This window comes from Phyllopteryx taeniolatus, chromosome 1, assembly GCF_024500385.1.
Source record: "Phyllopteryx taeniolatus isolate TA_2022b chromosome 1, UOR_Ptae_1.2, whole genome shotgun sequence".
Lineage (NCBI taxonomy): Eukaryota > Metazoa > Chordata > Actinopteri > Syngnathiformes > Syngnathidae > Phyllopteryx > Phyllopteryx taeniolatus.
Window position 1 is genome coordinate 3,556,513 of NC_084502.1, and position 27,767 is coordinate 3,584,279.

The following is a 27,767-nucleotide window of genomic DNA, read 5'->3' on the forward strand; positions in this document are numbered from 1 at the left end:
TATTTTGGATGGGGGGGAAAAAAAATCATCCTTGGTTTTGTCTTGTTAGCGAATCAATATGACAAAACAACTCAGGTAAATTAAAAGGATCCCATTAACTTTAAAACATCTACTGTATTTCTTAACAAAGACAATACATCCATCCATCCATTTCTTTACCGCATATCCCCACTAGGGTCACGGGTTGCTGGAGCCTATCCCAGCTATCTTCGGGCGGGAGGTGGGGTACACCCTGAACCGGTCGCCAGCCAATCGCAGGGCACATAAAAACAAACAACCATTCGCACTCATATTCACACATACGGGCAATTTAGAGTCCTCAATCAACCAACCACTCATGTTTTTGGGATGTGGGAGATTTATTTAATTACTTTTTTAATAATGGTGCTTCCCCCCTCTATAAATAATGCAATACAGACTGGCCTCTAGTATTTCATTGCAGTGTACTGTAAAATAAAAAAAAGAAACAAATGTTTAATTCTCAAGTAAAACAAAAAATAATGAAAGCATAAATAAATGTGTCCCGGAAACACTGAAATCTTTTTAATGACCTGATGGTAGTCTCCATAGATGAACAAATAGCTGCGAGTGAAGAGGAGACTCGTGAGACAAGATTGTGGCACGGCAGAGCTAGTAAAAATTTAAAACAAAAATAAATAATAAAACAAAACAAAAATAAATCAGCTGCACTCACTCATTCTTGCCAAGATCACAAGACCCTTGATAATTCTTGGATGGCAAAAGTGTTTGGAGAACCAGGCACCTAAGAACAAAGCTAAGAACAAATCCCACATCCCTCCTGAGTATGCTGTACAACCATAACGGTTTCCAGTTGACAAGATCAAATTTACTAATTATACAACAGTAAGTGTCGCATACTGACGCAATTTCAGTAGAGGCAACTGTAGGGTAAAATTCAGTGGGAAACAACAATGTAACAAGAGCTGTGTATTTAAATCATCTATCCAAGGTGTGACAGGGGAAATAAAAAAAAAAAAAAAAAAAAGAAATCTCAAACTAACATTGATTAATATTATGTGCAGAGCCAAAAACATGTCAAAACACAATATTCCGGATTATTCACGAGGGGCCACACTTGTTTTTACTGTAAATGCTGGATCGTGACAAGAAAAACACATATTGGAAGATTCCACAGATTTCCATCTTGTGTTTGTCTTCATTTAATTAAAAAAGTAAAGACTTTTGACAGGGAATTTGAGGACCTAAATTGAATTTTTTGTGCTCACGCAGGCTAAGAATGGGCTGAAAATCTTAATCTCTCCTAGAAACTAACCGGAGCTGAAATGTCGTAAAAGTGCAAGAAGGAAAGTAGAAAATGAGTTGAGACATTCTAATTACAGCGAGTGTAAACAGAAAAACACACTTTAAAATGATGCCAAACTCCCTAAACGTTGATCTTGACTCGCAAGGTTTTTTTCCAAGCCAGACCGGGTTGCGTGGTCCAGATGTGAAGAGACACCATCGCTCCATGCAAAGCACTCTGCTCTAATTCGAGCACAGTTACGCTAATTGATTTATAAGTACGGCACAATCACGAAGAAATGCCAAAGTTCACCTTGTTCAGCTTCCAGGCTTAATGACGTGTTTCCTTTCTCGTCTCAGATTATTACTGTGTCTATTTTTACATTAAAAGAGAGAAACTAGTGATGTTTGCTTTTGCAGTGGTGAGTTCAACCCCTCCACACAACAACAAGACCAACAAGACTTTTGATAACAGATGGGGTCAACTTGGGTCAGTTTGAAGCACCATGTAATAAATGTACTCGTTGTGCAGAAAAGCACATTTCACACTTGCAGCATGTGCCAAAGCCATTAACAAAGTACAGCAGAGGGATTTATTTTTTGATCACCCACAATTACCTCAGTTCCCTTAAATGTATCTAGCGACCTTTCAATCAAACACGTTGCAAGGACAATACAACAATAACAAAAATTTTTGTTGTCCACTATTACAAAAACATGTAGCATCAGCTTTTAAGAATATGGAATTTTTATCTGCTGCTGTTTAAAGTCACTTTTCCCATCCTCACTAACTTTGTACTACTCCAGCTACACATACAGGATCTGCACTCATGGCCAGATACAATTGTATGAAATTGAAGATGTGAGGCTACTGTATCTGAGGATAATTATCAACTATTAGGGTGGTCTTTGACGTAATCCTTCGGACAAAACAAAGAATGAGAGGGACCAGAGAAGCAACCAAGGAGATTCTTTAAGAAGTAATTTCAAAGTTAATGACTTCTGAGGGCTCCTCTGGATAATACATGTGTGGGGAATTTGCTGTACGGATGTTATTTAAATGTGAATGCATCTGATGAGGTATTCTTGACCGCGTATACGTTATCTTCTCAATATTCGCCGTGATGTATCCCTACTGATCTTGTTAACAGGAGGACGATTAAGAACTAAGGGGAATTTCAGGCTTTTGTGCCATGGAAGACGTTTGAATTAAAGCATTCTCACTGACCTCACTGCAGTCACTTAAAATGAATTGAATACCAGCACATTTATGATACCATAATGTGAAAAAGGGATATTATAGCACCAGTTGAGTCATTTTCATCCCAGTAGAGAGAACGTTTTTGAGCTACTGGGACCATGTGCTAACAAGAACTTTAGTCATAACAGAAGTTGAGTGATACAACACACACCAATAATGGGACACTTGTGTCGCTTTACGAGAATTGCCTAAGCCAATATATTAAACTCAATAGGAGCCCTGATGGTTCATTGAAGAGAAAAACATGCGCAAGGCTCCCACTGATTACAACTACATTCAGTGTAATGGACAGTTGGATTTTTTATTTTTTTTTCTATGCTAGTCCATCAAAATATGTCTTTACCTGAAACTGATCAGTAGCGCAAAAAAAAAAGTTTGGGGAACGCCATTGTGTGCTGAAAAAATGTCAATGATGTTATCAATTAATTATCTTTTACTCAACACATTAGCGTCTACTACAAAACATCTCTAATCGTTTTATTCCCCATACTGTAGATGGACATGTGCAACCTCCTGATCTTTTTGTGTGCAGGATTCCACAAACATTCAACAAACATTAACTAACATTTCTACAAATGTTCTGCATTTAATCACGCCAAACTTGATGAAAATCCATCAGTTTGTGATGTAGATGAGGTAGAATAGCTCGCATTTTTAGTTTGTATTGTGAAATCTTGAAGACGACAGATGGCTAACTTTCACATTATGTCAGTCAAAGGTGTAACGGTCTTGATTTTGCAATATTTTTCACCACGAAGCCTACACGCATGTTGCCTGAGTCTGTTTTCCAGTTGACTGTGGGACAGACTGATGAGTATTTCATGATTGACAACCAATGTCATTAAGATTTAAATCCAGCTTCTTACCCTTCTCACAGACACACACTTTCACGTACATCCACACGGCTTAAAATATTTCTTAAATTTTTTTCTTCAAGTTGGTTTTGAAAAATCAAATCCATCTGAAGTTTAATCTAAATGCATTGTGTGAAGCCTGTTTGTTCATGGCCAACAGCAATGAACACAACCAATTATCGTAATTTCTCGTGTATAATGCGCATTCCCCCCCCCCCCAAAATTGTCAAATTGTCAATAGTGCGCATTATACATAGGTATAAGGGCAAATGGGAAAAAATCTCCACAGTTTATAAATGCATGCCGCCATCTATGGTTATGAAAAAGCTGTACACTTTTATTCCAAAATGATAATGATAGTTTAATGATAATACTTTTCTGAAATGCTTGTTTAATTTGAACCCATTAAAATAAAATAAAATATGTTTTGCCTGGTCCTTCAATGTTTTCTTTAAAGAATTGTTCCCATCTTACAAATTCTCCCTGGGTAATCAAACATATGAGCACAACTGTGTGTTTTCTCATTTACTAAATAATATATAGGGCTGTGAATTTCAAAATAATGGCAAGTAAATTAAAATAAGGATTACGTGTTCAAATAAAGTGGTCAACTTCAGAATAACAAATAAAAAATAACAAAATACAGATAATAATTAATGTTTGATAATATGGGTAGAAGCAAATCAGGCATTGTAAAAATGCATTATACATAGGCAGAAGTGTTTTCCAGAATTTTGAGGTCAACTTTGGGGGTGCGTATTATACATGAGTCCGCATTATAAACGAGAAATTACGGTAATTTAATGTCCATAGCCTTCCAGTCGGATTTGCTAATTACATGCATGTGTTTGGCAATGTTTGTGTCTGTGTGCGTGTGTGGCTATGCTGTGAACTGGGCCTGAAAATGTCATACATAATGCATTTTGTACATGAGGATAGCTGACATTTGAACACAAAGATGCTAGTCTTTCGGAATATGTCTTGCCTGCGGGCCTGACTATGCTCAGTCACTTAGGTTAACCTGTATTATCGAGTATCGTAAAGAATTCACTTTGCACACAGTGTGGGTGCAGCGATGTATCACAGGTGTTTGACATGCCTTTAAGGCACTACAGAAAATATGGCGTTTAATGTAGCCGTTATAATATCTTTTTCAACCATACGGGGAAGCTGGACTGAGGGGTCTAAATCACGTTTCTGGTGTTGCAAAACTGCTCTTGGCAGTTGTAACTCCAAATTGTTCTTCACACATTTTTCAGCGAAAACTAGTCTTTTTTTTGTGTTAAATCCTTCTTAACTCATTCACTGCCAGCCTTCCCAGTTAACATGGATATTTGACTTCTAAAGCCGTCAATGGCAGTGAATGTGTTAAACACCTCACCATTTATGTGATCAACATGTTTTGTCACAAGGTTTTTTCCATAACATTTAAAACTTGAAAAAAAAAAACATCTATAAAAACAAATGAGGATACATTCAATTCATGGTGCACAAGACAACACGCAGTACAAAACAGTACGAGAACTTCACAGATGCAAGAAGAGAGCAGCTGCTCGCGTTCCTCACTGCTGGAATCACATTGATATTTTTAAACCCGACAAAAAGAAAACTGGACTGCACATGGGTTGGCGGGAGGGGGGTTTGGCTGATATGACTGTCACAACAGCCGTGTTAAGTGCCCTTCCACAATGTTCTCCCCTCTTATTTTATTGTTCTGCATTTATCTGAATGTGTGTTCTTTTTTGTTACTTTTATGTGGCATTGCTTCAGTAAACCGAGGTGGTCCTGGAGCTGGAACAACACAGACAAGAGCACTAAGGTCTTAACTTTCTCCGCAACATGTGTAATGAGTGGACAGTGACATTTACACTATGATGATGATGATAATTTTGTCCATGCCCCATGCCATCTCTTCAAGTGTCATTTTTCTGTTTTGTGTAAAATCGTAGTAAACAAACTGATAGGGATCAATAAACCTGATGAAGATTCATCATCCTTCACCACCTCCAATAGTTTGCATCTTAAAATGTTATACTGTATACCCATACAGGTGCTAACTTGTTAAATCGTCTATTTTTAACCTCCAATTGGTCTACATTTGGCTGGGCACATAAATCCCTTGCCAGTGAGGTCAGTGCCATTATTGCTCGACATACCACTGATGTCATCACTTAATTTGCATGCCCATATTGGAGTGTGTACTTTGAGATACACTAAGTCTAGGGGTTAGATGTGAAAGAAACCTGAGCTGGTGAAGCCTGAGGACTTAGTGCTCGCCGCAATCAAAGTAAGGTAGAGCTGATTAGCCACGGTGAAACCTGCCTGTGACATCCCCAGGATCCCCGTCTGACATACGGTAACTTGATCCAAGATACATATTGCAGAGCTGCCAGCTGAAAGGATGAAATTAAGGGAAGCACTGAATGTGTAATAGATATAATGCTCCGTACTGGTATTCCCTGGGGAGCTACTGTAAATGTTGTTAAGCTCTCATAAGGAATTTCAACTATATTCTGGTTTTATTTCTTGTTTTCTAACCAAGAGAAAAATGACACCTTGTCATTGAGCTTTTGATTCCACATGTTGGTGACTAAATAATGCAATATATTAGTGCAATTTTTTACACCAATTAGTACACACTCTGTTTTGATGACCTTTTGAAAGGTTGACACTTGAAATTAATGTGCAGCACAACAATTTTGAGGTGAATATGTCTAAGATGCGTTTGTCATATAATCAGTTAAGTTGTTTAGAACTTTGTCATATTTGACCTGGCCAGTGTAGTCCAAAGCTCCATAAAAGACTATTATCTAAAAAATATATATTATTCAGACACTGAAGCAAATATCTTGTTTGTGCCACTAAACGTACAACAAGTTTGATGTACAATCAACTAGCGTTGTTAAGTCAACACTACATCCCTGTTCATGCTTTTCTCAGGAAAAACAGGCCATTCCTAAATGAACGTGATTACTGTTCAACAGTCAAAGTTGAATGGATACAGTTTCCATGACGCCGTGGCTCATGCTAACAATCATACAGTACAGGTACGTCTTTAACAGTGCAATTTTTGCAATGCAGACCAGTCCAACATTTATCCGGCTGACCTTTCATATTATGTTATACTTTGAGTTAAATGCATCAGTTGCTAAAGAAATTTGGCAAAAATGTTTGAGCTACTGGGAACATGTGCTAACTAGAACTTTAGTCATCACAGAAGTTGCGTGATACAACACACACCAATAATGGGACACTTGTGTCGCTTTGTAAGTGCCATTTTCGGGGGTCCTTAGCCAAACCGATGCACTTACCGGAATTATATACCTACTGGGGGCGTGTCTTTAGCCTCCTCAGTCACGTCTGCCTTCCTCTATATAAGCAGCGTGTCAGCAGGAAATGCTCCCAGTCAGTCAAGGGGAGCGCTCATTAAAGTCACACAACAACATTTACAGATTTTGGAACTTGGTGCACACATAAGGCGCGCCGCATTATAATATAATTTTGGAGAAAATTTAAGACCTTTAAGTGTGCCTTATGGTCGTGAAAATAAGGTATATACAATAAATGAACAAGTCATGTAAATGGTCGCATTGCTCCATCTTGTGATCGGATCGGTGATCAGTTATCGTTTTTTTTAAACTTGCTGATCGGTGATCAATCCTGATCGTGTAAAGCCTAGTTACTATCACCTATCGACATCGTACCGACACATACCGCAATGGAAATGCAAGCCTGATCAGGATTTCTAGATCCAAACCATACATTGGCGAAACAAAGTACGCCGTTTTGTGGAAAGATGAATTCAGTCCTGCGATTGAATGATGTGTGATATACTGTAGTTTATGCTGCCTCTCACTCACATCAGATGGGATTGACTCTGGCCTCCCCATGATACTGAGCAAGCTAAGAGGTGAACAAAATGGATGGGGAGGTTAGGGGAAGAAAATGGATGGAAACGCCTTATGAGGTTGTTGAATTCTCTAACTGCACATGAAGATTAATATCTCCTGCACTTGATCTTCAACCTCTCCTTGCAACAACATGGCAACAAACACAGCGAGCACCTTAAAGGGGAGCAAGAAAAGGTGTTTTATCTGGAGCAGTGTGACCACCTGAAAGCCGGAAAACAGCAAATGCACTGTGCTCTGATCAAGCCTGACCTTGCTTATTTGAAGCTACAAAAGGTAGTCCTCCTTGAACTCATCCATTAACCTGTTTGTTTACAATCTGGCCTGACATGCCACAGTAAAACACTTTCTCTCCCACACGTGTGGAAACTGTTGCACTGTCGCACAGTTGTAATAACTGGGTTGCGTGAATGCCATACATAAGGATATATGCAGTTCAAACACAACAGGAGCGCACTGATGTGGTCTTGCTAAATGAATTGTGCCACCAGCAATTATGACTCCATTATCACTTAATTGATTTTTCCACAAATTGTCAGAACATTGTGTAATTGAGTGGCAAGCGGTCATCACACTGATTGTTGTTTTTCTCTAACTACTATTCATGAGCCATCCATCCAGCCAGCCATCATGCAGGCGGCACCCTAAGCATGGAAGCCCAGACTTACATCTCCCCCAGCCACTTCGTCCAGTTCTTCTGGGAGATCGCAAGGCATTCCCAGGCCAGCCAAGAGACACAGTTGCTCCAGTGGGACGTGCCCAGAACCAATCACCAGGGAGGCACTCAGGGGGCATCCTAATGCGATGCCTGAGCCACCTCCTCTGGCTCCTCCACTTTACTTTGAGTCCCTCCCGTACGACAGAGCTTCTCGTCTATATGGGAGAGCCCGGATACCCTGCGGAGGAACTTCCTTTCGGCCGCTGATCTTGCTCTCTGGGTCATGACCCACAGCTTGTGGCCATCGGTGAAGGTGGGAACGTAGTGTAAATCGAAAACTTCGCCTTTAAGCTCAGCTACTTCTTAACCACAACAGACAGATGCAGAGTCTGCATACTGTAACTGCAGACGTTGCGCCGATCTGCTTGTCGATCTCCCGCTCCATTCTTCCTTCACTCGTGAAAAAGACCATGGAGTCAGATTTGGAGGTGCTGATTCTCCTCCTATCCATGACTGAAATGTTATTTCATATAGCAGTGGTTTTAAGAAGTAGTAGTTAATCTTTCCAAATAGTCTATCTTCAAAACTTGGAGATGGGTTTTTCTTTTTCATTTAATCCGTCAAGAGCCAATACCCTCTCTTAGAATTTACTCAAAGAGAATTTACTTGTGTTGTGGAGCATCTTGTGTGTAGTTTGCAGTTCCTATCCAACCAAGGGAATTCTGATGCCTGCTTTCTCTCCTGTAAAATATGGTATGAAACCCAGCTAACATTGTGAGGGGCTTTTGTGGTCCCCCCATTATGGGTATAGAAAATATATTTGGCAAAACAAAATGTGGTACCACGTATATTTTTATACTGGCAGCATGGCTGACAAATCTTTCGTCTTTTGTGAAGAATATAGGATGTGGGCTTTCATCATTATATTGTAGCTGGTAAAACACTTTAGATGTGTCTGTTCCTCAAGCATGAGAGACTTGATGCTGTTTGTGACTCAGCCAACTCCGGTGCTGTCATTGCATCCATCCATCCATGTTTAAATCTAAATGTTTCTTAACACAATGTTTGTATACCTGCGTTTTGGGGACTTTATACAGCTTTTAATGTCAGTCAGATCAAAATTGAACCAGAGGTATGTGAAGAATTTTGCTTTTCTGTTGGGTTTATGTTAGCATCCGGCACATTCTGTTGAAATGATGGCCATCACTGAGACTGAAAAACTGTCAAAGACTGTCAATAAAAAAAACTCACGTCAACACACACGAATAAAAGGCAGCATGAGAAGTCATTCATGCTTTAGAAGTTCATTTCAACTTAGATGGTCAGTGAAGACCCGGTTTGGACGCACATGTACAAGACCAATGTGTTTGCATGTGCTGTCAAGCCATGTGACAGTTACAGTTCATGTTACAAAAGCAAGCGTGCCAATTTAGGATTGTCCTTATTTTTGTGAGCAAGCCTCAATTACAAGCAGAATGACAGCCACATGGAGACGAGGAGCACTTTGTTGCCATTGATTTCCATCTGAACTTTTCACCGGAGAGCACAAATCATCTTCCTACTAACAGAACATTATGAGACACAAGAGGTCATGGCTAAGTAATCTACATGACAAATTCCAAATAGCTGTTGCTTCGTCAACTGCGCTGTGCACTCCTTCCAATTTCATGACACGTTTATTTAACAGATAGAGCACTGGAGGACTCGTGATAACCTATCATGTTAATCTTTGCGAACAAGCCACAAAGTTGCTGTGGCACTGTGAGCCAAAAAAAATGAGGGAAAAAAATAACATTAAGTACAGAAATTCTAAGCACATTAAGTACTTGGTTCTAAGCACAACCTCCATTAATTAAGAGAGTGGGGTTCGTGTATACAACAAAGATTGAAGTAAATACACAATATAACCGTACTCTTGGACTTGCAACACACAAAGTTAATTAAGGGTACAAAGAACTGTGTGCCTACCTTAATGAGAGGGTGTGCTGGCTTGGGATCATTGGTGTTTCAAATCCAGATTGAACACATCAAACCTTCAACCCTGTGTGGCAGTAAAGGAGGCAGATGAGAAGACCTGGTGCAATCTGTGGACTGTGTACAGAGCCACAGAATCCACCCGCAGCCAGCAAGCAGCAGCAACCCGACAGCTGCGCTCAGCTCGAGGAGATCCGAGAGGCGGGAAAACGACAGAGACGGGGCTGCTGCTGCTCTCTCTCTCTCCTCGACTGTGCAGCTCGCAGTGATTTCTTTTGCTTACTGTGCTCACTCCCTCTCTACTTAAAGCTCTTTCTTGTACACACACATGGATTCTCCACACTGCATCACTCGCTCCACTCTTGTCTCTCTTTCTGGCACACACACGCACACACACTACTCACTAAGGGGGTGGATTCCCCCAATGCAGATGGGATTTCAATGAATTTCAATATCCAGCCATTTTTCATATTTTAAAACAAAATCATTTCATTATCGTATTCTCACCCAAGGATGGGACAAAGGGACAAGCCGGCGGGGCTGAAGGACGATGACCAAATTCTCAACCTGCTCGCATCAGGGTTCCTGCAGGGTGGGTGAGGGTGACACGGGTGACACGGCTTTGCTTTGAAGTGCAAGTGAAATGTCATGCTGAATGTGAGCTAGTGAGCCCAGATAGTTGCCAGTGGCGAATGCACACGTGTGTGTGTGTGTGTGTGTCTGTGTGTGTGTGTGTGTGTGTGGCTATATTCACATGTGCCATGTTCTATTCAAATTTTATTTTTGAAAACTCCAGAGGAACTGACTGCGAGCACAATTCATGAAAGAAAACAGAAAACAGAATAGCTACCATCTTTGGTCGTTCCCGGGCTCCAAGGAGGGAAGTGAGTGAGTGTGTGACCTTTAAAAGTACAATTGGTTTGCGGTGCACAGTTGCAGAATGCAAACACCAATTTATGGTTTTGAATGCACAACAATTCTGTCTTTCCCAGAAGGACTTCATATATTAAAGAGTTGTTACAACATATAGTGCATCAAAGGGAATTCATGGATTGAATCAAAAGAGCTGTGTAGAAAAAGAAAGGGTAAAGTGATCAGAATTAGGATAGTTCGGATCATATTTCAAAGCTACACAATACACTATCATGGATGTAAAATATTTGTTATTGTTGTATGTAAAGTCCAAATTATTGCAATGTGACATATTTATGAATGAGATTTTCATTAGGACTGTCACTATTGAATCTTTTTAGAATCGATTCTCCAGTTGATTATTGATCGAATAATTGAATAATAATCCCCACCGCCCAACTCCCAATTACACATTAATCTTTATTTTTTTTAATTTTTACTACTAACAAGCATTTTGTTCTGATTTATGAGGGATGGACTTCAATTCTTGAACTGCATATGTTGGTACTGGGTGTATGCTATAAATTTGGTGTCCAGAATTTGAGACAGCAAAATGCTAAATGGTTAGCAATTGCAATTAGCATTAGCACGCTAGCGAATTTCATTTTGGGTCAGAAAACGCTAATCTAATCTAATTTATCATGTTATATATACATTATACATCTAATGGTGTCTTAAAAAAATCACTTACAGACGCTACTTTGACATTTTTGGCAAAGTTTAGTCCAACATTGCGTCCTTCTGCAATAAATGTCCGTGTGAATCATGGGTGCCGGTGGCCCAAACATTATTCCGGGCAGAACGTTTTATTTTCAGCCCTAATTTGTCATGCATCCTTGGTGATGGTTGAAGGGCGGTGCATCCTGCATCGCACCTGCGGTCTATGATATTTTAATTTTTTTTATTTTTTTACCTGCAGTCTACGAATCAGTTGTGTTTAGGTGCAGGAAGGCGCTGGATTTTTATATTGCGTTCTCCCTTTGCCGTTCTAGTTCTTGTGTTTATAACTAGCCCTTGTGTATTGGTCGCCTGCATTCCATTGTGTTCGTCTTTCTGCAAACACAAGCACACGTGCATTTTTGTACCTCGTTTTAGTTTAGTTATTTGACTTCTTATCGATGCTCCTTTTTGTTGTTTGTTATTGTATTCCACGTATTACGTTCACCCTTTTTTCTCATTCAATTCAGTTTTAAAGTCTTTTGTGTTGACTCAGCGTGGGTTTAGAAGATAGAACAATACGTCAAGGCAAACATTTTGATTAACGTTGTCTGTGCTTTTTTTTTTCATCTTTTGCAATAGGCGGACAAGGTTTATCCATCCATCTATTTTCTCCATCCTCATTAGGGTAGCGAGAGCCTTTTCTCAGCTGACTTCTGGCAGGATACACCCTTGGACTGGTTGCTAGCCAATTGCAGGACAAATCGAGACAAAAATAGACAAACAAACTTTCACAGGCACACCTACAGTAAACAATTACAATGTTTTTGTTTTAATATCCGCAATAGTCCACATGTAATCAAGTACAGTAATTATAACTGATGTTGGTGTCGCTCGTGGCAAGTGAAAGATTCCTGAGTGTTTTAATACCATCCAGCAAATTTTTTTTAACTCAAATCCAATTATGTCTGAGGAGGCCTTCTTTCTCTTTTCTTCCTTTCGGGGCTTCTATACATGTACGTGAGCAGCATACGACAAAATCAGAATCTTCTTCTTTGTTTTCACACTGCGCCGCCATTGTGTGGCATCCTTTGCGTTCACTAGTCTGCACCATCTGCTCATGTCTTGGATGGATAGCGTCCTGTTTGCTCGGGTACCTCAGTGCCCAGATGAAGCCCACTTTGTGAGAGGCTCAAGCTATTGCAAAAATACTACAATATATAGCTTTATTGAACACTATATAGCATACTGATACGGCACATTCATCAAGCCACAATTTCATTCTTCTCCTGAAGCTGTCTTCTGCTTTGGAAGCAATTGGTATGTATTTTATAATCAATCTAACATCACGTCTTTGAAATGGATTTAAAATGTATTTGGTATCTCAGGATAGCTTTTTTGCTCGGTCAATTGATTTATTCATGGCTACTTTGTCAAGTGCACTAAGAGGCTGACCATTTACTGTGAGCGGAGGAAATGCAAGTTCATCAGGAGGTCATACCTATCATTTAAACCGGAGACATTTTTAATTATTTCTCCATGAAATAAAATATAGCTAGAAAGGTTCATGTACATTATTTTTATTTTTCTCTCCTAAACAGTATAGTCAATGTGATCCAATACGATAATACATTATAATGCCTGACATAGAGTGTATTTAATAGAGAATTGATTGTGCCAATCTCGCACTCTTGTAGCTCTCCAAACTGTCAACAACCACAGAAATAAAACAATTGTTAAATTATTCAAACCCTGACTGCATCAGTTAACTATTGAATTAGTACCTTTGTAAATTCAAGTTGTTTTTGTTTCTTTGTTTTAGTTGAATTATCCCGTGAAGGGTACCTTGAATTAAATTGTCTTGTCAGTGTATTGTGATATAATGATGAAAGGTCCAAATGTTCCATTGGTAATATTTACTTGTTTGCCTTCCCAGGGTTTGTGGCTTTGTTGTGCCCTTGAGCACTGTAAAGAGGAATCCAACTGAGATACACCATGCTGCTCCCACGCCCCTCTGGCCATCTCCGCTGTGTTTTGCAAGACAGTGTGACCACACACAAACACACACACACATAAATAAATGCCAGTTTCTGGCCCTACATTTGGCACACAAAAAAATAGATTCACAAGTGCATGATGACACATATAGCGAAGTCATTATGTGCTGTATGTACACATGGAAATTGTGTTGCACAGTGCAACCAGGCCACGCAGCGCTCTCCATTGTCATGTTTTTGGGAATGAAGCTCGTCATTATTATCGGCCATTTGCCATATGGAGTAAGTGCCATGAACCGCAGAACCATTACCTCAGCATGCCTGCAGGGCCCAACTTATTAGATTAATCATCAGATCTACACGCCTTCAGAGGGATAAGTCACAAGTAGCATGAAAATCAAAAGCTAGCCTGAGGCTGATGTAAGAAATGCAGCTAGCAATTCCTTTTGGACTATTACCCGATAAGGTTATTTGTTTTGCTGTTCTTTTGGTGGTGTTCTTAGAACTCACATTTTTTGATGACTTCCCCCTTTTTGGGTGCAAATGTGATGGCTGAATACTGAAAAAGGTGAGCGTATTTTCATATCCTGGCAAGAAGAAATGCAAATAAATACTCATGAGCACTAATAAGCAACCTTGGCCAGCTATCATCTTTAGCACACTGTATATGTGAAAACATTCTTCTAGCTTTCCTTAATACATAATTACGGCTTCATAAGGATTGCCATGTACTGTGAAGGTCACTTCTTCATCATTGCCTTTAAACATATGCATTAAGGAGAACTCATTGAACTTATCACACCCTTAGATGATACGTTTTTTAATAATTATGCACTGTTTTTCCAATTACATCCAGGACTTCAGAGACAAGGTCTGGTTGAAGCTTTAGGCTCTATTATATTATAGATAGAGTATAATGCAACCCTATGGGGGGCACAAGCCAGTGCAAACTGTAGGCCGGTCCCCAGCCCGGATAAATGCAGAGGGTTGCGTCAGGAAGGGCATCCGGCTTAAAACTTTGCCAAACAAATATGAGCGTTCATCCAAAGAATTCCATACCAGATCGGTCGTGGCCCGGGTTAACAACGTCCAACACCGGCACCGTCAACCTGTTGGGTGCTGTTGGAAATTCAGCTACTGTGGGTCGAAGTCGAAGAAGAGGTGGAAAGCGGGTTCTTTGGCAGAAAAAGAAGAGGAAAAGCACAGAGCCTAGAATGTGGGTAATTTGAATATTGGGACTATGAGAGGAAAATCTCAGGAGTTGGTTGACATGATGATTAGGAGAAAGGTTGATATATTGTGTGTCCAGGAGACCAGATGGAAAGGCAGTAAGGCTAGACGTTTAGGGGCAGGGTTTAAATTATTTTACCATGGTGTAGATTGGAAGAGAAATGGAGTCGGGGTTATTTTAAAAGAAGAGTTGGCTAAGAATGTCTTGGAGGTGAAAAGAGTATCAGATCAAGTGATGAGGCTGAAACTTGAAATTGAGGGTGTTATGTATAATGTGATTAGTGGCTATGCCCCACAGGTAGGATATGACCGAGAGGTGAAAGAGAAATTCTGGAAGGAGCTAGACGAAGTAGTTCTGAGCATCCCAGACAGCGAGAGAGTCGTGATTGGTGCAGATTGTAATGGACATGTTGGTGAAGGAAATAGGGGTGATGAAGAAGTGATGGGTAAGTACGGCATTCAGGAAAGGAACTTGGAGGGACAGATGGTGGTAGATTTTGCAAAAAGGATGCAAATGGCTGTAGTAAACACTTTTTTCCAGAAGAGGCACGAACATAGGGTGAACTACAAGAGCGGAGGTAGAAGCAGGCAGGTGGATTGCATCTTGTGCAGACGATGTGATCTGAAGGAGGGTACCGACTGTAAGGTAGTGGTAGGGTAGAGTGTGGCTAGACAGCATAGGATGGTGGTGTGTAAGATGACTCTGGTGGTCGGGAGGAAGATTAGGAAGACAAAGGCAGAGCAGAGAACCATGTGGTGGAAGCTGAGACAGGACGAGTGTTGTGCAACTTTTCGGGAAGAGGTGAGACAGGCTCTCGGTGGACAGGAGGACCTTCCAGAAGACTGGACCACTGCAGCCAAGGTGATCAGAGAGACAGGCAGGAGAGTACTTGTTTTATCTTCTGGCAGGGAAGGAGAGAAGGAGACTTTGTGGTGGAACCTCACAGTACAGGAAATCATACAAGGAAAAATGTTAGCTAAGAAGAAGTGGGATACTGAGAGGACCGAGGAGAGGCGAAAGGAATACATTGAGATGCGACACAGGGCAAAGGTAGAGGTGGCAAAGGCCAAACAAGAGGCATATGATGACATGTATGGCAGGTTGGACACTAAAGAAGGAGAAAAGGATCTATACAGGCTAGCCAGACAGAGGGATAGAGATGGGAAGGATGTGCAGCAGGTTAGGGTGATTAAGGATAGAGATGGAAATATGTTGACTGGTGCCAGCAGTGTGCTAGCTAGATGGAAAGAATACTTCGAGGAGTTGATGAATGAGGAAAATGAGAGAGAAGGGAAAGTAGAAGAGGCAAGTGTGGTGGACCAGGAAGTGGCAATGATTAGTAAGGGGGAAGTTAGAAAGGCATTAAAGAGGATGAAAAATGGAAAGGCAGTTGGTCCTGATGACATTCCTGTGGAGGTATGGAAGCATCTAAGAGAGGTGGCTCTGGAGTTTTTGACCAGCTTGTTCAATAGAATTCTAGTGCGTGAGAAGATTCCTGAGGAATGGAGGAAAAGTGTGCTGGTGCCCATTTTTAAGAACAAGGGTGATGTGCAGAGTTGTGGGAACTATAGAGGAAGATGACCCACACAATGAAGTTATGGGAAAGAGTAGTGGAGGCTAGACTCAGGACAGAAGTGAGTATTTGCAAGCAACAGTATGGTTTGATGCCTAGAAAGAGTACCACAGATGCATTATTTGCCTTGAGGAGGTTGATGGAAAGGTACAGAGAAGGTCAGAAGGAGCTACATTGTGTCTTTGAAGATCTAGAGAAAGCCTATGACAGAGTACCCAGAGAGGAACTGTGGTACTGCATGCGGAAGTCTGGAGTGGCAGAGAAGTATGTTAGAATAATACAGGACATGTACGAGGGCAGCAGAACAGCAGTGAGGTGTGCTGTAGGTGTGACAGACAAATTCAAGGTGGAGGTGGGACTGCATCAGGGATCAGCCCTGACCCCCTTCCTGTTTGCAGTGGTGATGGATATGCTGATAGATGAGGTTAGACTGGAATCCCCGTGGATCATGATGTTTGTAGATGACATTGTGATCTGCAGTGAAAGCGGGGAGCAGGTGGAAGAACAGTTAGAAAGATGGAGGCATGCACTGGAAAGCAGAGTAATGAAGATTAGCCGAAGTAAAACAGAATATATGTGCATGAATGAGAGGGGTGGTGGGGGAAGAGTGAGGCTACAGGGAGAAGAGATAGCAAGGGTGGAGGACTTTAAATACTTGGGGTCAACCGTCCAGAGCAATGGTGAGTGTGGTCAGGAAATCAAGAAAGGGTCCAAGCAGGTTGGAACGGGTGGAGGAAGGTGTCAGGTGTGTTATGTGACAGAAGAATCTCTGCTAGGATGAAGGCCAAAGTTGATAAAACAGTGGTGAGGCCAGCCATGATGTACGGATTAGAGACAGTGGCACTGAAGAGACAACAGGAAGCAGAGCTGGAGGTGGTGAAGATGTTGTGGTTCGCTCTCGGAGTGTCCAGGTTGGATAAAATTAGAAATGAGCTCATCAGAGGGACAGCCAAGGTTCGATGTTTTGGAGACAAAGTTAGAGAAAGCAGACTTCAATGGTTTGAACACATCCAGAGGAGAAATAGTGAGTATATTGGTAGAAGGATGATGAGGATGGAGCTGCCAGGCAAAAGAGCTAGAGGAAGACCAAAGAGAAGGGTGATGGATGTCGTGAGGGAAGACATGAGGGCAGTTGGTGTTCGAGAGGAGGATGCAGGAGATAGGTTTACATGGAAAAGAATGACACGCTATGGCGACCCCTGAAGGGACAAGCCGAAAGGAAAAGAAGAAGATATTATAGATATAGTATAATAGGTAGACACACATTCAGGGTTCCCAGAAAGTACATATTTCATATACGTATGGCCAACAATCATTTTAATCTAAAATATTACTGAATATCCCTTGCTATTCATATCAATAACTTACAATTGAAACAATTTTTTTTAACAAACACAATATGTACACTTATGGATGACTTAATCACCAAGCTGACAACGACATATTATATTTTCACTCAGTGCTCCTTGTCAAACAGCCCAGTTGGACTCAAATACAGCACAAGAGAGCTGCTCAGTACCAGCTGGGCCGAGGCTACGTCCTTTCGAGCCAACAGGAAGCCAACGAAATGGGAAGTGGAATCCTACCAAGATAAACGAACATTGTCGCAATATTTTTTTGCTTTGTGGTTGTGGTTGGTCATCATGGGATGGCTAAGTTTACAAGGTGTGTTGAGAAAGTTCTAGGACTGGTGTCAAAAATGATTTATTTCAACACAAACTATAAGCTTTTCCTTCCAATGATGTCCTGACAATCAACCAACACGTTTACAAAGAGATCCTGCATGTTTTCTTCATTCCATACATGAGACGAGACAAGAATTGTGGCAGGACAACTCGTGGCTGCATTGCTTTGCTTGTCCAAAAAAAGTACTGCTGCGGAAACTGTGAAACCATGCTTCATTGAACACATCTGTCAAAACGGGACATGCACACAGACAACAACATCGACGCTCTCCTAAATATGCCTGTGCCACATTTGGCTGTTGTCAACCATTTTTGCTCTTTGCCTGTGCTTCTTTTCCTTTATAGGCCAGGGGGGGGGGGGGGGGGGGGGGATGTGGGAAAATGACTTGTTTTGTTGGAAAAAGAAAAGAGGAGTCACATGTCAGCTCATGTTGGACTAATCAATCAATACCATAACCTGCGCGACGGGACCAGCAGGGATTCAATGAAACACAAGCAGGTCCACTTCCTTTCATATTGTCAAGACATGACGACTGCGATCGACGGAATGTGTGCTATGTGTGTGTGGATGTTTGGACAATTTGAATTTGCTAGCATGACATTGTTTATCACATTGTGCAATCATAATCATCTCATAGAAGTTTCAACAGTTACACTGTATAAGCAATGCTAGATGATTTGGGCTCTCAATGCATCTGTAACATCCAAATGATTTTGAAACAGTTTTAAAGAGAACGATTCAAAATTATTGATTGTATCAGTATAACCTGAATTTCTGTTTTATTCACTTTGTTATGCATTAGCAACCATAAAATTCAGCTTGGGCCCAGTGACCCTTACACCAGTTAATAGCTCTGTTTTCTTAGCTACCCAAACATGAAAAATGCATGATTATACCATGTTCCAAATCATTTAGCATATGCTGTTTTGTTCATTTTCTTGGTAAATAATCTGTGCAATTTACAGTGAAGAAGATATTTGATCATCAACAATTATTCTAGCCTTTAAAATAATATGGATTTTATTGAACAAAACCACTATTCAGGGTTTCTTTATCTCTCAAAAATACTCAAAACCCAGTGTTCCAAATGAACACAGAAACTTTCCTAAAGAGTCAATAGGTTCATGGTTCCTGTAAAACAGATATGTATGTATATATTTAAAGTCTAATTATATCACCACACCTGAAGGTACATGCTTTATGCCAATTTTATAGCCTAGCATCTGTCATTCTTAAAATGGCCCTGTTTCTTCCTTCATTTTATTAAAGTCACGTGGTGAAGTGTCATGTAGAACATAAAAAAAAAAAAAATACAGCACACACCACTTGACAAGGGCGATCAATTTAAAATAAAGCCATTTTGCTCTCAGCTCACTAATGCAGAATGCTAATATCCACGGTACAAAACCAGAGAATGTGAAACAGTAGGTGCAAAGTGTGACCGCATTTTGAGTGAAATTTAATTGTTGAATAGGGTATGTTTTGGCTAAAATTGACACAAGAAAGTGGACAAAGACTGTTACTGACCGCTTGTTAAAAGTAGAATTTAACTTGTTGCAGTACATGTAATTGTATTGTGTGCTTGTCTTATATATCATATATATTTCATTCTACTGATGGACCATCAAAAAAAATAACTAAATACCTCCTTAAATATAACTATGATATGATAATCTCCTCATGTCCATTTTTTTGCAAGAATTATTCCTCCATGTATTATTTAAGGTAGAATATAAAGTAGTAGTGCCTCGAAACAAGTATATTGATACCTGAGGTAAAGGGCCACATTGCAAAATTTAATCTGCAAGGATGGTTGTGTCTCATTGACAGGACGGTTTGTTGGCCTGTGGTGATTAAATTCCCTCCAGATTGTTAACATCATCATAAATTCTTAATTGAATTTATGGGCTTGAGAAAACAGTCACCTTGGACTGCAAGTAGCTGCTTGTAATTAGAAAGCCCTCAAAAAATTTACTTCACACACGCATGCACTTGCATTCTATGAAATAATATCATATGTGATAGTTAAATCTAAAAGATGCACATTGTCTCTGTGAACATAATTTCATCTTCAGTATGGAAGGCTGTTATGATTTTGCTCATACCAAACAGTTTTTTTTTTTTAATGGCCTCAAACAGGGCGGCACGGTGAGCGACTGGTTAGAGCTTCAGCCTCACAGTTCTGAGGACCCGCGTTCAATCCCCGGCCCCGCCTGTGTGGAGTTTGCATGTTCTCCCTGTGCCTGCGTGGGTTTTCTCCGGGCACTCCGGTTCCCTCCCACATCCCAAAAACATGCATTAATTGGAGAATCTAAATTGCCCGTAGGCATGACTGTGAGTGCGAATGGTTGTTGGTTTCTATGTGCGCTGCGATTGGCTGGCAACCAGTTCAGGGTGTACCCCGCCTCCTGCCCGATGACAGCTGGGATAGGCTCCAGCATGCCCGCGACCTTAGTGAGGAGAAGCGGCTCAGAAAATGGATGGATGGATGGATGGCCTCAAACAGTCCTGCTTACTCTTTATTCTAGTAGGCAGGCCAGTCTAGTACCCGCACGCTTTTACTACGAAGCCACGCTGTTGTAACACGTGCAGAATGTGGTTTGCCATTGTCTTGCTGAAATAAGCAGGGGCGTCCATTAAAAAAGACATTGCTTGGATGGCAGCATATGATTCTCCAAAACCTGTATGTACCTTTCAGCATTAATGGTGCCTTGACAGATGTGTAAGTTGCCCATGCCATTGGCACTAACACAGCCCCATACCATCACAGATGCTGGCTTTTGAACTTTGCGTCCATAACAAACGCAATGCCTCTTTGGCTCGGAGGACAGGACGTCCACAATTTCCCAAAACAATTTCAAATGTGGACTTGTCGGAGCACAGAACACTTTTCCACTTTGCATCAGTCCATCTTGGATGAGCTCGGGCCCAGAGAAGCCGGCGGCGTTTCTGGGTGTTGTTGATAAATGTTTTTTGCTTTGCATAGTAGAGTTTCAAGTTGCACTTACGGATGTAGCGCCGAACTGTATTTACTGACATTGGTTTTCTGAAGTGTTCCTGAGCCCTCGTGGTGATCCTTTACACATTGATGTCAGTTTTTGATGCAGTGCCGCCTGAGGGATCGAAGGTCATGGGCATTCAATGTTTGTTTTCGGCCTTGGCGCTTACATGCAGTGATTTCTCCAGATTCTCTCAACCTTTGGATGATATTATGCACCGTAGATGATTAAATCCCTAAATTCCTTGCAATTGTACGTTGAGGAACATTGTCCTTAAATTGTTCGACTATTTTCTCACACAGTTGGTCACAAAGAAGTGAACCTCGCGTCAACTTTGCCTGTGAATGACTGAGCAATTAAGGGAAGCTCCTTTTATACTCAATCATGGCACCCACCTGTTCCCAATTAGCTTGTTAACCTGTGGGATGTTCCAAACAGGGGTTTGATGAACATTCCTCAACTTTCTCAGTCTTTTTCGCCACCTGTCCCAGCTTTTTTGGAACGTGTTGCAACCATAGAATTCTATGTTAATGATTCTTTGCTAAAAACAATAAAGTTTATCAGTTTGAACATTAAATGTCTTGTCCTTGTAGTGTATTCAATTAAATATAGGATGAACATGATTTTCAAATTATTGTATTCTGTTTTTATTCACGTTTAATACAACGTCCAAACTTCATTGGAATTGGGGTTGTAAGAAAGAGTTTAACTTTCTAACTTTAACTCTTTAACTAACCTTTTTTTATCCCATATATATTGTTCAGGTCAACTATGGCACAGTACATTTTTTTACAGATTATTCAGTGTGAAACACAATATTAGTTTCCCTTAATCACACAAATGTATCCAAGTGCTTCACAGGCCCACCGTTCACAAAAATCAACGACATCACCCATCCTGACAAGGATAAACTCAGAGAAAGCGCATTTGGTGTATCCAAGTGCTTCACAGGCCCACCATTCACAAAAATCAACGACATCACCCATCCTGACAAGGATAAACTCAGAGAAAGCGCATTTGGGCATGGATGCCAAGTCAGCCTCATTAATTACATGATATGATACTATACAATGTTCGTTTAAACAGCAACAGCAAATACTTTGATCACCATCCACACTAATTTCTTCAGGGACAACATTTGATCATAATCAGGGGCTTCATTTAATCATGCATGCATAGACCCAGAAGTATGCGTAAAGCGTGTATACAAACATTCCCACGCAAAGTATGGGATTTCATTTATTTGGGGGCGTGTAAATTTACACAACGCTCAGACCATGCGTTCACACAAAACCTAGAACAGTGGAACTACAAACACACTAAGAGGGTCACCAAACCCATCTGAGTACTCATCCAGCTCCGATCCTCGCTGGGATTTGTGGCCACTGGGACATTTCAGCAGAAGATTGGAGACATATGCGGCATTTCGCAAACCAGCACTCAACCGAATCATGCATGCGGGCAGTGTTGGATGAAATTATTTCCCTGGCCTCCCAGTTTACATCCATTTCCCATACACACATGATCAACAAGGCAACATTAAACAAGGGTTTTCCAAACATATAGTTGGAGCCATAGATTGCACCCACATTTCAATTAAAGCACCATCACACAACGAATACAGCTACGTGAACAGGAAAAGATTTCATTCAATCAACGCACACATAAACTGTGATCCACGTCGCATGATTAATTCATGAATTTATTCATTCATTTTACTGAAAAGCTCCATGGGATCTGTCACTAAGAATGGCTGGCTGTGCTAATAATGACATGTCCTCAATTCGGGTATCAATAATTGTTTGTCTTCCCCCAGTTAGTCAAAAAATAATAATTCTCATTCGTGGGCCTTGGCCATTTTTTTGGCATTGAGTTTTGATGTCAAACCCTTTATTATTATTTCTGAGACTGCTCTCTTCTCTCGGATCGAACAGAATTAACAGCAACAGTTAAATTGTTCTACGTCTATTTTTTCCTTTTGTTGGTAACACCTGCATTAATTGTTCCAAAGACTGTTATTTGGTTTGTTCCCACTTTTCAGACAAGTACCTCAACGTCATGACAGTTTAGAACAGGTGGGATGTAGCAACAGAAACACACGTGACTTAATGGTGTCTGCATGTTTCATAAATACAATTTTCCCATAAACAAACTTAGACCCTGCTCTACACACTCTTTGATAAACGAGGCCGTAGGTCTCTAGCTCCCGCTGAAATGTCCGCTTAGTTTCACAGTTGTATCAATTTGAAGCTTGTCGGCATGTGTTTTGTAAAATGACTGATTCTGTTTTGTCCTCACTTTATGCAATTCAGTCCTTGGTTACACAAAATGAAAAAGACGGTACGGTAACATCTTGGAGTAGCTTTCATGTTCCTATTTGGATATGCTAATTATGTCTTTATAATCTCGGAATTAGCAACATTTTTGAAAACTACAAAATCCATCAAAATATATATATTACATTTTGAGACATACAGAATAGGTGACAAAGAGGCTTGCTTGACTCTGTCCTTACTTTTATTCTTAATTTCTTTTTTTTTCTTTTTTTAAATGCGTCTCATCCATCGACTGTTCAACACTCCTTTCATGTAAGACGAGCTCTCACATCGCCTGGAAATCCAAACTCTTGCAAGGCCCCTTTGAAGACACGGTGCTGTTACGTTTGCAACAAGTCACACAGAAGAAGCTTATCTGCTCAGCCCACTGACACTAAACGATTAATGACTAATGAAGTTTTACAGCTTGACAAAGTGACCTTGGGGTGCGTCGTTTAGAAAAAGAAAGCAAACAGACACAACACAACACACAATTTACACAGTTGGTAATTATCAATGGTTATATAAGCATATAGTCGTCTATTAACCCAATTCTAAATATATTTTTTAAGTGAGGTGCTCATGGAATATTCGATTTATAATATTACTATATGGTCACTCCATGCCTCCCATAATGAAATGCAGCATTGTTTTTTTTTAGTCTCCCTACAGGTGCATTTGAAGGTATTCAGTCATTACAGACACTTACAACTTACAACACTTACAGTATATACCAAATATTTTCCTTCATGCTCCGGGTAATTCATAATTTTAAAGCCAAATGACACCACAGCTTTGTCCGATTTGTATGCTGCTGCCTGCTGGCTGTCACTGCTCCTGAAACAAATGACGTTGCTCTTATGAAATAGGGTTGAAGTGAAGGTCTACTTTCAGTGAATGTAAGAAATAAGCAATTACTTTTGGCCAATCTGACAAATTGCTGGTTACAAAAATCTGTCAGCCAAGTCTTTTTTTGTCTTGTTTTTTATTTATTTATTTTTGACAAGGATGGGGTGGCACATTTTACAAATGTAAAAAAAAAAACAACTGTTCCACTTTTTTACAGTGATGTCCTGGTTCAATTTAGACTTTAACTTTTATTCAACCATTTATATGACTAATACGCCATCAAAAGGACCACTTGCTTTTAGCAGCAGCCAACCTATGCAATATATACAACCCCAATTCCAATGAAGTTGGGATTTTGTGTTAAACATAAATAAAACCAGAATACAATGATTTGCAAATCATCCATCCCTCCATCCTCACAAGGGTCGTGGGCATGCTGGAGCCTATCCCAGCTATCATCGGGCAAGAGGCGGGGTACACCCTGAACTGGTTGCCAGCCAATCGCAGGGCACATATAAACAAACAACCATTTGTACTCACATTCACACCTACGGGCAATTTAGAGTTGTCAATTAACCTACCATGCATGTTTTTGGGATGTGGGAGGAAACCGGAGTGCCCGGAGAAAAACCACGCAGGCACGGGGAGAACATGCAAACTCCACACAGGCGGGGCCGGGGATTGAACCCGGGTCCTCAGAACTGTGAGGCAGACGGTCTAACCAGTCGCTCACCGTGCCGCATTTGCATCATCTTCAACCTATATTTAATTGAATACACTACAAAGACAAGATTTAATTTTCAAACTGATCAACTTTATTCTTTTTAGCAAATAATAATTAATTTAGGATTTTATGGCTGCAACACTGCCCTGCGATTGGCTGGCAACCAGTTCAGGGTGTACCCCGCCTCCTGCCCGATGACAGCTGGGATAGGCTCCAGCACGCCCGCGACCCTAGTAAGGATAAGCAGCTCAGAAAATGGATGGGTGGATGGCTGCAACACGTTCCAAAAAAGCTGGGACAGGTGGCAATAAAGACTGAGAAAGTTGAGGAATGCTCATCAAACACTTGTTTGGACCATCCCATGGGTGAACAGGCTAATTGGGAACAGGTGGGTGCCATGATTGGGTATAAAAGGAGCTTCCCTGAATTACTCGGTCATTCACAAGCAAAGATGGGGCGAGGTTCACCTCTTTGTGAACAAGTGCGTGACAAAATAGTCGAACAGTTTAAGGACAATGTTCCTCAACGTACAATTGCAAGGAATTTAGGGATTTCATCATCTACGGTCCATATCATCTTCAAAAGGTTCAGAGAATCTGGAGAAATCACTGCATGCAAAGCGACAAGACCGAAAACCAACATTGAATCCCTCAGGCGGTACTGTATCAAAAACCGACATCAATGTGTTAAGGATATCACCACATGAGCTCAGGAACACTTCCGAAAACCAATGTCAGTAAAACAAGTAAAACTTGAAACTCTACTATGCAAAGCCATTTATCAACAACACCCAGAAACCCCGCCGCCATCTCTGGGCCCGAGATCATCTAAGATGGATTGATGCAATGTGGAATAGTATTTTGTGGTCCGACGAGTCCACATTTGAAATTGTTTTGGGAAATTGTGGACGTCGTGTCCTCCGGGTGAGAGGAAAAGAACCATCCGGACTGTTATGGACGCAAAGTTCAAAAGCCAGCATGTGTGATGGTATGGGGCTGTGTTAGTACCAACGGCATGGGTAATTTACACATCTGTGAAGGCACCATTAATGCTGAAAGGTACATACAGGTTTTGGAGAAACATATGCTGCCATCCAAGCAACGTCTTTTTCATGGACACCCCTGCTTATTTCAGCAAGACAATGCCAAATCACATTCTGCACGTGTTACAACAGCGTGGCTTCGTAGTAAAAGAGTGCGGGTACTAGACTGGCCTGCCTGTAGTCCAGACCTGTCTCCCATTGAAAATGTGTGGCGCATTATGAAGCGTAAAATATGACAACGGAGACCCCGGACTGTTGAACAGCTGAAGCTGTACATCAAGCAAGAATGGGAAAGAATTCCACCTACAAAGCTTCAACAAATTAGTGTCCTCAGTTCCCAAATGTTTATTGAATGTTGTTAAAAGAAAAGGTGATGTAACACAGTGGTAAACAAGACCCGGTCCAATCTTTTTTGGAACGTGTTGCAGCCATAAAATTCAAAGTTAATGATTATTTGCTGAAAACAATAAAGTTTATCAGTTTGAACATTAAATATCTTGTCTTTGTAGTGGGCGGCACGGTGGCCGACTGGTTAGAGCGTCAGCCTCACAGTTCTGAGGTGCGGGGTTCAATCCCCGTCCCCGCCTGTGTGGAGTTTGCATGTTCTCCCCGTGCCTGCGTGGGTTTTCTCCGGGCACTCCGGTTTCCTCCCACATCCCAAAAACATGCATTAATTGGAGACTCTAAATTGCCCATAGGCATGACTGTGAGTGCGAATGGTTGTTTGTTTCTATGTGCCCTGCGATTGGCTGGCAACCAGTTCAGGGTGTACCCCGCCTCCTGCCCGATGACAGCTGGGATAGGCTCCAGCACGCCCGCGACCCTAGTGAGGAGAAGCGGCTCAGAAAATGGATGGATGGATGGATGTCTTTGTAGTGTATTCAATTAAATATAGGTTGAACATGATTTGCAAATCATTGAATTCTGTTTTTATTTATGTTTAACACAACATCCCAACTTCATTGGAATTGGGGTTGTATATTACTGTACGTGAACTGTAATATATATGACCTCCCTTTAACTGTCCACCCTGCCAACCTTCTGTATGTTTTGTTCTTATGTCTTCTCATTATTTATTAAGCAAGAACCCCAGACCTAGATCCGTATTTGAAATATAATTAATTAGATTTGTTGGTGTTAATTCGGTCCATGACTACAATATAAACGCATATCGCTGAAGATCAAGTGAAAGACAAGAAAATATATTTGGGTCATAAAAAGCAATCTAGCCATCCAATTTTCCGCAATGCTTATCTTCACTAGGGTTGCGGGCGTGCTGGAGCCTATCCCAGCTATCTTCGGGCAGGAGGCGGGGTAGACCCTGAACCGGTCACCAGCCAATCGCAGGGCACATAGAAAACAACAACCATTCGCACTCACATTAACACCTACGGGAAATTTAGAGTATTCAATCAACCTACCATTGCATGTTTTTGGAATGTGGGAGGAATTCCGGAGTACCGGGAGAAAACCCACACAGGCATGGGGAGAACATGCAAACTCCACACAGGCGAGTCCGGCATTTGTACCCTGGTCCTCATAACTGTGAGACAGATGTGCTAACCAGTCATCCACCGCTTAAAAGCAACCCATTTTGAAAATATTACTTTATGGCGTCATCCTTGTAGGTAAAATTCTCCAGCATAAAATATCGTGTCCTCCACAACTTACTCGTATCTCCTCCATCGTACTTTCAATCCATTGATCAATCAGGTCTTTGTTTAACCAACACCCATGCTTAAAAGTAGTTACAATTTAAAAAGATGATTAAATACATAATATAGCTGCTAACACATGGCCGACAATGTATTTTCAGTTGGGAGGTACTGTCTGCCTTTGCAATCTTGAAACTCGATTTTTACAA

The 27,767-nt window shown here is 40.9% G+C and overlaps 1 protein-coding gene and 1 long non-coding RNA gene across 3 annotated transcripts in view; one reads left to right on the forward strand and one right to left on the reverse strand.

Moving 5' to 3' along the window:
• Positions 1-10,514, reverse strand: part of opn7b (opsin 7, group member b) — a 55,335-nt gene extending 44,821 nt beyond the window's left edge. The window contains exons 1-2 of one of the 2 annotated variants that reach the window (XM_061753769.1): positions 10,426-10,514; positions 9,913-9,985 (exon numbers count right to left, since the gene is read on the reverse strand). The gene's annotated coding sequence lies outside the window, so the exon portion shown is untranslated. Of the gene's footprint in view, positions 1-9,912; positions 10,246-10,425 lie in introns of those variants that run through there. The other variant, XM_061753683.1, reaches the window with a different exon arrangement.
• Positions 5,598-9,226, forward strand: LOC133468225 (uncharacterized). Its single transcript, XR_009785432.1, has 3 exons — positions 5,598-5,734; positions 6,319-6,425; positions 7,436-9,226. It is a non-coding gene; the product is annotated as an uncharacterized LOC133468225 (long non-coding RNA).
• Positions 10,515-27,767: the final 17,253 nt, after the last annotated feature.